This window comes from Schistocerca piceifrons, chromosome 8 (genome assembly GCF_021461385.2).
Source record: "Schistocerca piceifrons isolate TAMUIC-IGC-003096 chromosome 8, iqSchPice1.1, whole genome shotgun sequence".
Lineage (NCBI taxonomy): Eukaryota > Metazoa > Arthropoda > Insecta > Orthoptera > Acrididae > Schistocerca > Schistocerca piceifrons.
In genome coordinates, this window is record NC_060145.1 from 331063127 (window position 1) to 331077009 (window position 13883).

General features: G+C 44.2%; 1 long non-coding RNA gene across 1 annotated transcript in view; it reads right to left on the bottom strand.

Annotated features, from left to right (window-relative positions):
- Positions 1 to 4201: 4201 nt before the first annotated feature.
- LOC124712474 overlaps positions 4202 to 13883 on the bottom strand; it is a 230443-nt gene continuing 220761 nt past the window's right edge. Inside the window, exon 3 of the long non-coding RNA XR_007005580.1 lies at positions 4202 to 4261. This is a non-coding gene — a long non-coding RNA (uncharacterized LOC124712474). The remainder of the gene's footprint in view (positions 4262 to 13883) is intronic.

Here is a 13883-nt window from a genome sequence, read left to right on the forward strand (position 1 = left end):
TTACAGGTCACGTATATGACTTCGTCACTTTTAGCTTCGCTGACGCAAGTTGCAACCCTCTTTCAGTATAGCGCTACGAATTATTCCTCTTAATGTGGAGTTGTCCAACGTAACTACGTCGGTGTGTGAGACCCCCTCACAAAACTGAAATCACTAATTCGAAGGGTCCATCCACTCACGGAGCACGCTCTCCTTCAGCATGAAATTTGCCAGACCACACGGGACCACTGCGATATCTGCAACAATCGAACGCCTTGGGTTCCTTGTTATGATCATCCCCACACAGTTCTGATTTGGTCCCATCCCATTTTCATGTTTACAAAACCTAAAGAACACCTTCAAGGACTTTACTTCACAGCGATGAAGCGGTGCAAACAGAGGCGAAGCTGTGGCTTCCTCAACAAAGTCAAACACTCTACACAAAGACGGTATCAACAACTGGTCTCTCGCTGGGAGAAATGAGTTTGTCGTAGTGCGACTATGTCGAGAAATCAATTTGTAGACGAAAGGATAAAGCTGCAGAATAATATGAGGTCGGTGCATAACTTCTTAACGTTTTTCTTTTGCATGTTGGTATTCCGCTATTGGTTTATTTGTAGATTGCCTTTTTTAACTTGTAGTTCATTGTTACTATTTGAGTTTACACACTGTCATTTTGTCATTTACAGATAGTGAGTGGAGCTGTGGGCGCTTGAAAGTTGAGTGCCAAGTGGAGAAATCGGAACATTTCCGATATATTCTTGTGTTTGAATTCAGTACAAGGGTGACAGCAGCAGAACAGGCAGAAACATTTGCGCCGTGTATGGGATAATGCCATTGGACAGAGCACGGGAAGAAACTGGTTTTCTCTGTGTAAAGTGGATTGTTGCGATATTAGTGACTCTTTTCGTTCAGGGAGACTTTCGGGGTTCGATTAGGCTCGATGGGGAAGGTTCAAAAATCGGGTAGTGCATGCGCCAATCCAAAATTACAAAAATCAAAGCGTGGCCCAATGTGGATTTCCGCTTGCTCGTCATTGCCTCGTGAACAACACCGACCATTCCTAGCCAATATCGTTACTGCTGACGAGAAATGGTGTCTTTATGATAATATAAGGAAAAGAAAGGAATAGTAGAACACAAAAAAGCAACCCCCCGTAAAAAGACCTGCTCGCATCCATAAAAGGTAATGTTATGCATCTGGTACAACGAATTGCTTCCCCGAGGTGTAACCATCACTGCTGACATTTGTCAACAACTGAGACGTCTTGCCGATGCAATCCACGAACAACGACTAGGAAGATTGCGTGAAGTGATGCTACTCCACGATAATGCCCGCTTGCATTCCCTAGAGTGACAAAAACACTGTACAGGAGTGGGATTGGGCAGCCATTCGCACCCATCTTATTCACCTGGTCTGGCACCCTCATAATTTCACCTTTTCCGCTCTCTATCGAAGCAAACTTAAGGAAATTCCTTTCCGGATGAAACTGCGCTCCGAACGCGGCTCGACGAGTCCTTCGCAATACCACTTGATTTCTACAGTCTTGGAATCGAAAAGTTACGGCAGCGTTGGCAGACTGTTTAAATAGTGAAGAAGAGTATATTAGTGATAACTAAAGTCTGTTATGTGTATCTATTGTGTGTATTAAACTGATGGTAAAACGCTGCGATTATGCACCAACTCAATAATAAAGTTTGTTTCATTTAAAAAGCTTTAATAGTTTTCACATTACAAAAATCGGAGGCATTACTTTTCAGCACCCCATCGTACTTGCTGTGTTCCCATAGCTCGGATGAAGATGTGTCACATTTAAAGGATTCTCCATTGTCTCTTTCGCCCACTTCTACTTTTCCGTAGGCAACAAGCAAATAGAATGCCGTCCATACGCGCGTCATCTTTCGAGCAGAGGCGAAATAATATTGTTTTGGTTCTCTGATAACGTGACTCGGCACTGCAGCGCTGACGGCGTGAGGGAAAGAAAGGAAGGCCGCGAGTGAGAGGAAAGTACCCACGGAAAAGGTCAGTGGTAAGTATGGCCCGGCCATACGAAATATTCCCCATCCTTGGCGGAGAACAGTGGCAACATCAGGAAAATATGTCGGCAGCTACGTGCATAAGCCTGCTCCATCGTTGGTACTGCCCGGGTATAGCACAATATCGCTGGCAATGGGGAGTTAAACGCCAAGCTGTCTTCGAGACGTACGCTGCTAGAGCGTCGCATTGAATATGCATCTCGTCGGCGGCAGGGGACTTCCCGCGGCGCTCCGCATATTTCTTTGTTTTGGCTGCGACACGATATCTACATGCCTCGACCGCCTCTGGCGTGCGTATAGTTCACTGTGCGTTGGTTCCGCGAAAAGCCACACGCTTGCCGATGTTGAAATTCTGCAGGAGAAAGAAGGCAGGGCACTTGTCGATTGTGACCACTCCCTCGCTGATATGTTAGCGCAGAGACGAGGTCACATTTCCTTCAGGCCTGAAGGAGAATGTTAGCACGTTCTGGAAAATTCTCATATTTGAAATACCAGTAGCAGGAAATTGACTACCTGAAATCAATCGCGGACATCGGAAACGGGTAAAACTATTCGGGAGCGTTCGCTATCTTTGCATGTAAGTCCTTACGTTACCTCCATTGACTACTATAATCAGTAAGCCACCTTAAGTCGTCCTAACAGGGGGGCGTTTCTGAAGCACTGGCCTATTTGCATTCTTCCCGCACTGCCCAAGGCCTCAAACTATTTAGACCAAGACCAGCCAACAAACTACTAGGCTACAAACAACCTACTAGACGAATATCAATCAGATTTCCGTAAACATCGCAACATATCATCTGCCTTAATAAAGGTAACATGCGGCCTGTAGCTCTCCGTCGTTGCAAAAAATGGTTCAGACGGCTCTGATCACTATAGGACTTAACATCTGTGGTCATCAGTCCCCTAGAACTTAGAGCTACCTAAACCTAATTAACCTAAGGACATCACACACATCCATGCCAGAGGCAGGATTCGAACCTGCGACCGTAGCGGTCACGCGGTTCCAGACTGAAGCGCATAGAACCACACAGCCACACCGGCCGGCTCCGTGGGTGCACAAGAGGCGACTATTATGTTCCACTTGGACTTCAGCAATGCCTTTCACACTTCAGTTGAGACATTTTGCTTGTCAAATTAGCAGTCTAAATTTCTAGCAAAGTGCAGTGCAATGGTTTTGCTTACGCGTGACGCCTCGCTAGCAGTGCGTCATGTCCGGCACCGGAAAGTCATCTGGAGACAGGTAGTATCTGGCGCCCCCCGTGTTCCGTATACTCTTTTCATTGTATGTCATCAGTTTCGTCCTACTGCAGATACTACATGAACGCTGATGACCGCCAATTGTATCGAAGCACAAAGCTAATCAACCTGAGTATCTCAATATCGACCTTCGTGCACTATCATAATGGATGCAGGATATGGGGTTAAAGCTCAACCCATCCAAACCCCAAGCGGTATTGGTTGGTCATTCTAGCTCATTAGCTCGAAACATCGCGAATCTCTGGGACAAATGTCAATTTCTCTTCCTCTGCAAAGAGTCTACGAGCAATAACAAATGAAAATCTAAACTGGACTGAGCATGTAAGTGCAATGTGCAAGAAAGTATCAGTATCTCTCCGTGTTCTACAAAAGTATAAAAGGCTCTTCCACCTTGATCTGAGAAAGAAACTTGTACATACACTTATGCATCCAATTTTTGATTACACCAATGTTATCCTACACCTTTCTCAGGAAAGATCACAGCGTTGGAACTGATTAAGAATGTCTGTGTTTGTTATATCTATGATGTTCGACCCTTTGTTCTTATTTCACCATCATATGCACAGCTGTCCTGGCTGTGTGCAGAGATGTCCATACTCTGTCTTCTCTATTGGCTTATCAACGTACAATGTGTATCATATCTATCCTCGATCTTAACACTCTTGCCTCAATAGAGTGGCAACAACACCCATTCCCATCAGAACAAGTCCTTTCTATCCCATTCCACCGTTTAGCCACTTTATCGAAGTCCTTCTCTGTAGTAGGAACCCAAGTCTGGAATAACCTCCCACATTATATTAGAGTACTAAATAACTTCTACAGCATCATAAGACAGTTAATGACATATCTACTAATGCAGCAATACTGATTACCATTGCCTCTGTACGTGCTCGTTACTCCTGTACATTCTTCTTTCCAACCAGATCTCCCTCATTTTCCAGTGTGCTTAGCTGGTGCAGTCTCCTTAAATTCCATTTCCTCAGCACACGCTGTAACAGAAAACATCTATTTTATTTCATGAATACAGACCACCTTTTTCTGCAATGCCTATTATTACTGCCAGACACGTTTCGCCTTTTACTTTAAGGCATCTTCAGTGAGATCTAGAATGATACAGTATTGTTTTCATATGTGATATTGGCCAACGACAAGACTCGCTGGAAACATGCTGCCAACGCCCTCTCAGCCGCCAGTATTTAGGATCGCCGCCGCGGACCGGAGGGCCAGAGAGTTTAGCCAGTTAGCCAGTGAAACCATGGAAATGTTGACCAGTGATGCTAGCAAAACTGTTTCACACACAATGCGGAGAACTACTTGACAATATACGTCGTCGTCGTCGGCTGATACTCGTATCCGAGTTTTCATTTCTCTCCTGAGATTTCCTTTGTCACGGTTCATGCGTGGAAGTGTCGTTGATGGCTTAGCAATCCAATCCTAGCGTGGAACAGGCGGCCACAGACATTACAGCTGATGGAAGGTGGAGGACGTGGCTGAGCCTGGAGGAGTTTATGTCTCTGGCGTTTGTCATTCTCCATTCTTCGACGTTCCAGCTCAAAGTTTTGAAGAGCATTTGAGGTAACTGAGCGCCAGCGACTTCGGTCTTCTGCTATTGTGGACCAGTTACTCGGATCGATGTTCAAGTTTTTCAGATTTTTCTTGTACTGATCCTTATAACCTTTGAGAGGGGCACCTCGTGGCCTTTTACCTGTGCTCACTTCGCTGTACAGCATTTGGCGTGGAAGTCTGTCATTTTTCATCCGCTGGACATATCCGACACATCTGATGCCCAATGATAAGAGCTTCCATGCTATGCATTTTTGCTTTCTCTAGAACAGCCGTGTTGGATATGAAGTCATCCCATTTCAGGTTCATAATATATCTTAGCTTCTGTTGGTTGAAGCGTTCTAGTTTCTTCAGATCGCAGCGATATAACGTCCAGGTTTCGCAACCATATAGCAGGGTGGAAATGACTACAGCTTTGTACACCCTCAGTTTGGTGTACAGTGTTAGGTCTTTATTAAGGAAGACACGCTTTGTAAGATGACCAAATGCTACATGTGCAGCACGTAATCTATTCTCCACATCTTTTCCAGATGAGCAGTTGGATGACAGTATGCTTCCCAGGTAGAGGAAATGGTCCACTTGTTCCAAGAGTGTATCATAGATGGATATGCTGAAGTCAGGAACGGAGGAGCCAGGAGTTGGCTGCGCCATCACCTTTGTCTTTGGAATATTGATGGAGAGACCAAATCGTTCGTACGCCCTGCTGAAGGAATCAACTGACAGCTGCAACTCTGCAGGTGAATGAGCTGGAGAGGCATTGTCATCAGCATACTGCAGCTCTGTCACACGAGTGGTACTGGTGAACCTTTTTGAATGGAGTCTGGACTGGTTGAATAATCCTCCATCAAACCTGTACTTTAGTTCTATTCCTGCATTGTTTACGGTTGTCTCGTAAAGCATAGCTGCCAGATACAATGCAAATAATGTAGGTGCAAGAACGCATCCTTGTTTAAGCCCACTTGTTATTGGTAATTCACCAGTCATTTCATTCTGGCAGAGGACCTGTCCAGTCATATCAACGTGGAGAGCTTCAATCAGGTCAACAAAATGTTCAGGGCAGCCGAAGCGTTTTAAGACCATCCACATGGCTTCTCTGGGAACTGTATCAAAGGCCTTTTCTAGATCGTAGAAAACAAGTAGTAAAGGCTTTTGCTGTTCTCTGCACTTCTCCTGTAGTTGTCGTGCACAGAAGATCATGTCAATTGTCCCTCTTGAAGGTCGAAACCCGTATTGAGACTCAGGTAATATAGTCTCTGAAAGTGTCTGGAGGCGATTTAAAAGGATTCTTGCAAAAATTTTTCCAGTGAGAGAGAGTAGAGATATTCCCCGGTAGTTACCACAGACGCTTCTGTCGCCCTTTTTGAAGATGGTGACAATTGTGGAGTTCTTCAAGTCAGCTGGTACCTTGCGGGTTTCCCACATTAATATAATAAGTGAGAAGAGTCTAGTTTTTAGAGGCAAGCCGCCACTCTCAATAAGCTCCATCGGGATGCTGTCAGGTCCAGGAGCCTTCCCAGGTTTCACACTCTTGAGTGCCTTGCAAAATTCTTGAAAAGTTGGAGGATCAGCCAGCCAGGGTTTTGGAGGGTGCTGTGGGATATTTTTGAGAAAATCTCCAGCGGCAGTAGAAGGGCTGTTTAACAGTGAGCTGAAGTGCTCTTTCCAACGATTTAAGATGTCCTGACTTTCAGTAAGAATGGTGGAGTTGTCAGCAGCTTTCAGTGCTCCTGATGAGGAGCGGATAGGTCCATACAGCTCTTTAATACCAGCGTAAAAGCCACGCAGGTTCCTTGCATCAGAAAGATTTTGGAGTTCTGTGGCTTTCTGTTGCCACCATTTGTTCTTGATTACTCGTATTTCACTTTGACATTTCTGCTTGAGTTCTTGAAAGTGTGCTTTCTTTTCTGCGCAGGATGGATCTTGAGCAAGGGATAGGTAAGCATCCCGCTTTGCATTGATGATGGCTTGGATTTCTCCGTGGTTGTCATCAAACCAGTCACTTCTTTTCCGTGCACTACAACCAACAACATTCTCAGCAGTTTCTTTGATGATGTTCTTTAATGTGGTCCATTCTTGTTCGACGTCATCTGTGGTTGCTGGAGCTTTGTTAAGTTGTTCAGACAGTATGTCTTGGAAGTGTGAGCGAACGTTTTTGTTGTTCAGGTTGCTTATGTTGAATTTTCTGCGTGGTGGGTTTGAAAAGTGGGATCGTGGCTTGCGATACTTTGGTACTCTCAAACGGCTGACTAAAAGTCTATGGTCCGTCCAGCACTCATCGATGTTTAGTGCTGCTTTTGTGATGAGAATGTCTTTCTTGTCACGCTGTCGCGTAATAACGTAGTCTATAAGATGCCAATGTTTGGAGCGTGGGTGCATCCATGTGGTCTTATAGCGGTTACGCAAACGGAATTGGGTATTGGAGATGAAAAGCTCGTGCTCAGCACATAGACCAAGAAGTAGCAACCCATTTGCATTGCAGTTTCCCACCCCTTATTTACCCATGACATCTCTCCAAAAACGGTTGTCCCTTCCCACTCTGGCATTGAAATCACCAAGTAAAATTAATTTATCTTGAATGGGTATTTTAGAGAGAGTACTGTTCAGTTGATGGTAGAACTGATTCTTTGTGTCTTCATCACTGTCTAAAGTAGGAGCATATGCAGAGACGAAGGTGATGAATCTGTCTGAACCAATGGGTACTCTAAGAGTCATCAGTCTTTCATTAATTGAGACAGGTGTAAGTCGAAGATCTTTCACTATTTTCGTTTTTACGGCAAATCCTGCACCATGGATGCGTGGTTCTCCTGCATCCTTTCCCTTCCAGAAGATGGTGTACCCTGAACGTACCTCACTAATGTGTCCCTCACCTGAGAGTCTTGTCTCACTCAAGGCAGCTATGTCTATATCTAGACAGGCTAGTTCTTGGGTGATAAGAGCGGTTCTTCTCTCTGGTCTGTAATTGTTCACGTCCAGGAGGGTCCTGACATTCCATGTCCCTATTGTCATAATCATTTCATTCTTCTTTTGTTTACGTTCGCAGTATAAGGAGTGACCTACTGGGTGCGGATTCCCAGCCCGGTTCAAGTGTGACTTCCGATGTTTAGCCCACATTTTCTAGGGCCTTCCCCATTCAGGGTGGGCAGCGGTCATCCTAAATAGGCCTGCCCAGTCGCAGATGCAGGACCGGATTCCCGAGTAGTCACACGGGTTCTCAGGAAGGCGACCATCACACACCTGCGGCCAGTGTGCAGGTCCAGACTAGTAGCTTCCAGCCTCACTCGGAGCCTGCTACCATCGTCCTTATCCCATCGCCATTGGTCTTTAGAGAAAATGACAGGAGAAATTGCCATTTGCGTGAATTTCTTTAAGGTGGATTACAGCTTGCGAGGAAGTGACCCACACACTATAATTCTGGAACAATTCATCACGGCACATATGTATGTGACATGTGACTTCAGGTACCAGAACTGCAACGAACTGCCGCGAGCTCAATGATGGCTGAGCGGCGCCTTTACAGCCAGTTCGTCTGGCATGACCTCTTCCGCCTCCACGATCTTTGAGAACCTGGGATATAAGATTCTTCTTCCGCTCGCTTCGCCGTTGGGTCGAAGGGTAGATAATAGATACTAGAGAGGAAAGTGAAAGACACCCTTGGGCCTCGGAAACCTAATACCGTTGGGGTCGAAGAAACCAAGAGTTGGCCGAGGGGGGCCGGATAGGAAAGGAAACAGGAGAAGCCTGACACAAGTAAGTGGAAGTAATGCCAGGCTTAGCTAAAAGGGCCCGTGTGGTTGCCACCCACATACTCCCAAGACGGGAGCCCCCTGCAGAATGACAATATACAAGCCTGCCACAAACTCATATTTAAACAAACGACTTGCAGTGTCTGAAGTTTTCAGTCCATTACTTTATGAAATGCTACAAATGCCTGACAACATGAAAATAAATTCCACCAACTAATCAATCTGATGTTACTCACAGTACTTTTTTTTTCATTTCAAGTTGCATCCATATTGCAGTCCATTTCCTTGTAAAACTTCAAATACGGTACTGGTACGAATAAAAATCCATTTTATAAATGTAGTAGAGGACAAGCAATTTAGGACGATCATGTCGTAAAATTCAGACTGCTACCTCACTGCTGCAATTAATCTTTTGTAATTTATTATAAATTTTAACAAAAGAAATAATGAAATGGAACAGTTTATAACTAATAATGAACAACAAACAGCTGATATCAACCACGACGAAATGAAATATGGAGATCTGTGCATGGCCATCTATTGGAGGAAATGAGCTTGGAGATAATTTGAACAAAAATGGATGGATGATGCCAAATGTCAAAACTTTATTCCCGAGAAACCTAGATAGTGCCGGGACGGGACGGGACGGGACGGGACGGTCAGTGTGGATGCCGCAATTTTAAATGCATTGCAGACTTTTGGCGGGATGGGACGTGACGGCCAGTGTGAATTGGCCTTTAGAACATTGACTTTGCTCCAGGCCGCAGCGTTCGACATGTACACCTTCTCTGGTTTCGACTTTGAGAAAGAATGGGCTGCCATTCCTCCACAGCCATTCAGGCACCTCATTGAAAGTGTCCCTGGCAGAGTTTTAGCCACCATAAAGGTGAATTGTGAACACACTTCATATTAGCGTCCACCAATAGGTGTCTGGATACTTTTTATCACATAGTGTGTATACGGAGGTTGAACTTTAATAGCAGAAACTATTTATCTACAACTTTCGCAAAGTGGATGCACGTTTCAAAGTTTTACTGTCCTTCAGAGTAGCCACCAGCGTTATGTAGAACCCATTGACAGCGAAGTGGAAGTTATAGGATACCCTTAGCAGCACCAGTTGTGTTGGTAGTTAGCGGAGCTGTCTCTTCGTTGACGAATCTCTGCAGCATTTCTGAAACGAGTGCCATGAAGTGCTTCCTTCATCTCGGGAACTCGCCAGAGAGTAAGCCCGGGGAATGTGGTGCGTGGTACTGCACTATCGAACAAATTAGTCACAACTCGCGCCACATGAGCCAGAGCATTGTCCTGCGAGATGGCGGGTGAGTCCCACAGAAAGTGTCGCAGCTTTTTCTCTAAGCTGGTTGCTGCCTGTGTACCATCAATGAACAGCTTAAGGCCTGGCTGGCCACATAGAACACGATCTGCCCGGGCGGTCTGTGACCTTGAGCAGCGGCGGGCTGGCCGCGTCGTTGAAATGCGTGTTGTTGCATCGTGTTGGTCACACAGACGGAGGTCTCGCCGCCGCGGCGAGCGATCAGACGCTCTTAGCGCCAGTCTGTCTCAGAGTACAGATGCGCCGCCGCGGTCAGCGTCTGTGAGCGCCAGCAGCCGCAACTTTTTGCTGTGTTCTCACACCGACGTCTGAAACAGCACCGGCGGGGGGCAGATCTGTCGTATCGGTGGGCGTGCAGTGTACTCAGTGGAAATCATGCAAACAGAAAAACTTATCGAACAAGTGAAGATGTACAACTTCTTGTACGATGCAGAATATGAGAAAATTTGGAAGAGCACCGAAGCATGGTAAATATTTTTGCAAAAATTTTAATTTTCACAAGAGCAATAAGTTACATAAGATGAAGTACAGTACAGTGTTAAGTACTGGAAATCAGTTAGTGTATATTACATCTTGAAGCAACTGAAAGATGTTACAGCAATTATGTAACCAACCATGAGATCAAAAGAGAAAGTGACACGCAGAAAATCGAACTTCATATAAGCAATTACGTCTCGCATCCTAACGAAAATATGCTAGTCTCATAGTATTTCTAATGTAAAGACGAATTTTTTCCATTCTTGTTTCTAACACCAGCAACTGTAAAGGTTATTCCATACAGGTGCTTTATAATAAAATTTAAAGCAATACCTCCTATCTTATGAGAAATTGTGTGCTTAACATTTGCAATCAGTAAAGTTTATCTACTTGTTAAAACTGCACAAAGCCACAGGGCCTCATGGAATCCCTATCAAATTTTACATTGCGGTGGAAGTAGCCTCCCCGTTAACTACAATCTGTCACAGAGCCCTCTAACAAAAAACCGTGCCCAGTAGTTGGAAGGAAGCATAGGCCACATCCGACTACAAGAACGGTAGCAGAAGTAATCCACAAAACTACCGTCCAGTTTCCTTCACGCAAATTTGTTGTAATTTGGAACACATTCTGAGCTCAGACATAAGGCGGTATCATCCATGCCAACCAGCACAGATTTCGGAAACATCAATCATGTGGAATCCAGCTCGTACTTTTCTCACATGACATACAGAAAGCCATAAATAAAGACAATCAGGCAGATGTAGTTCTCTAGTTCCTAAAAGCATTTGACTCAGTATCACACCTATGCTTATTATCAAACGTTCTATCATTTGGGGTATCAAGTGAAATTTGTGACTGGAGTGAGGAGGCTTTGATAGCGAATATGCAGCAAGCTGTCTTGGATAGAGTCATCCAGAGATGTTGACGTAAATTCGGGTGTACCCTTGCTTTCCATGTTCTGTATTTATGCTCTTTTGAACGATATTAATAGTAGCCTCAGGTTCTAGCAGATCATGTAATTATCTGTTGTGAATTACTGTCCGAAAGTAGCTGTGTAAATAAATATTCATTGATGTGTTGCTGTTGTGTAAGAACACATGAACCACCAAACTTTTGACCTCTAGCGGATTGATCAGTCATTTTTCTTTGAACGTTGTTAAACGTGATGTAGGCGCGCTAATCTGAAATACGCGGTACTAATCTACCCCGATGTGCTACATTGCTACTTTAGACTTAGTGAAACTTGGCATCACGGCCGTGAGCACACCTTCACTTTTACACATTTTAAGGATCTTCTGCACATGCGCAACTAGCATGACATGATTGCCTTAGCCGCGCGGGATTAGCCGAGCGGTCTCAGGCGCTGCAGTCATGGACTGTGCGGCTGGTCCCGGCGGAGGTTCGAGTCCTCCATCGGGCATGGGTGTGTGTGTTTGGTTAAATAGTGTGTAAGCTTAGGGACTGATGACCTTAGCAGTGAAGTCCCGTAAGACTTCACACACATTTGAACATTTTTGATTGCCTTATGGGCCAAATACAAACGGAATTGAGTCAGCCGCGGTGGCCGAGCGGTTCTAGGCGCTTCAGTCCGGAACCGTGCGACTGCTACGGTCGTAGGTTCGAATCCTACCTCGGGCATGGATGTGTGTGATGTCCTTAGGTTAGTTAGGTTTAAGTAGTTCTAAGTTCTAGGGGACTGATAACCTTAGATGTTAAGTCCCATAGTGCTCAGAACAATTTGAACATACGAAATTGATAAATAATGTGCACAGTTCATGGCGCACACTCCACAGATATGCAAACTCACTCACTATATAATAAAATTAGATCGATCATCAGTGTATGTTATAGTTATACTGATAGAAAAACCTATTTATGGGATTGTGAATGAGATATAGTACATTAAGTTTTGGATTTTATCATACAGTAATATATTTGACGCGCTGAGAACCATAAGGCACATCAGCGTCGATTGTGAGACTGTAGTATCTATTCATGCTTCTGCCATCTGTTGATCGTAGGGTGGGTCAGATTTACCTGTACTGTGGGCTCACATTGTACATACATCTGAACATTCACGAAAAACTGCCTCACTTGTTTCTCTGATATTCACTCGAATGTGAGGGGTTGAAGACTGTGTGTTTTTGGCCCTTATGGCTCTCAGCGCCTCATTTGTATTTCAGTCGTCCAGTGACCTTGTGGTAGATAGTACTAATTGAATTTAATAATTCCTTCAAACGGCAGTTTTGTGTTTGGAGTTGGTCGTTTACTGTACAGAAATCGGCTTTCCTGTGCAGCATCAACATGAACTGTGTTGAACCTGCATTAAGCTCTAACAGAAAAGAAAATTACCGAGGAAAGTTATGGCAAAGGAAGCAGGGCCTCCCAGATCAGACCCGTTATCTGAGAAATTGACGAAATCAAATAACCGTGACTACAAGCGAACAAGGAAATGTGTAATAAGCGTTAAGTTATTGCGTGGATGTAACGTAAGAATGCCTGGTTTTCAGCCCGGAAGTTAATTTCCTAACGAAATTAGGAATCTTGCGCATTAGACCGAAAAAATAAAAAAGCACAAAAACTTCCACTTACACAAAAATGCTACACAGGGAGCAGCGAAAGCTTAAACATTATTTCGTTCATGCCATAGACTTGTGTACAAAACAATAAAGTTCCACAAAAACAATTCTTCCTTTCTTTCAGACAAGTTATGCGTATTATTACTGTTATTATTATTATTATTATTGTTATTGTTATTGACAGCGGCTGAAGTTGTATAATATGTTGATAAATATAAATGTTACGCAGCAGATGTTATTAATTTCGCACTCTGATATTTATCTGAATTTAAAAATTAGTGAGCACCCAGTATGTATACCTAGGAGCCACCACTGAAAATTTCGATGTGGTGCACACATTGGCAACTTGCTTCACATTTTCAGAAATGTAAAATTGTTCGAAAAAACGAAATATCCTATTACTACAATATCGAGTCACAATTGGAAGCAGCCAAGTCTTACAAATATCTGATTGTAATAGTTTGTAGGGATATTAAATGGAATGATCACATAGGCCCTATCATGAGTGGGGCATGCCAGGTATCACACTTGGGTTTATTGGCAGAATACTGGGGAAATGCAATCAGTCTACAGAGGCTATTGCGTACAGATCACTCATCTGACGCGTCCTAGAATACTGCTCAAGCGTGTGGGACGCATACCAAACAGGACTAACAGGTGATACTGAACGTGTATAGAGAAGGGCGGTAGAATGGACACAGGTTTGTTTGATCTGCGGAAAAGTGTCACTGAGATGTTGAAAGAACTGAACAGGCAGATACTTGAAGATACACGTATACTAGCCCAAGAAATCCTGCTTAGGAAGTTTCAAGAATCGTCTTTAAATGATGTCTCTACGAAAATAGTCAGTCTGCTGCATATCGCTCCCATGTGGATCGTGTGGACAACGTTACACCACGCACAGAGGCATTGAAAT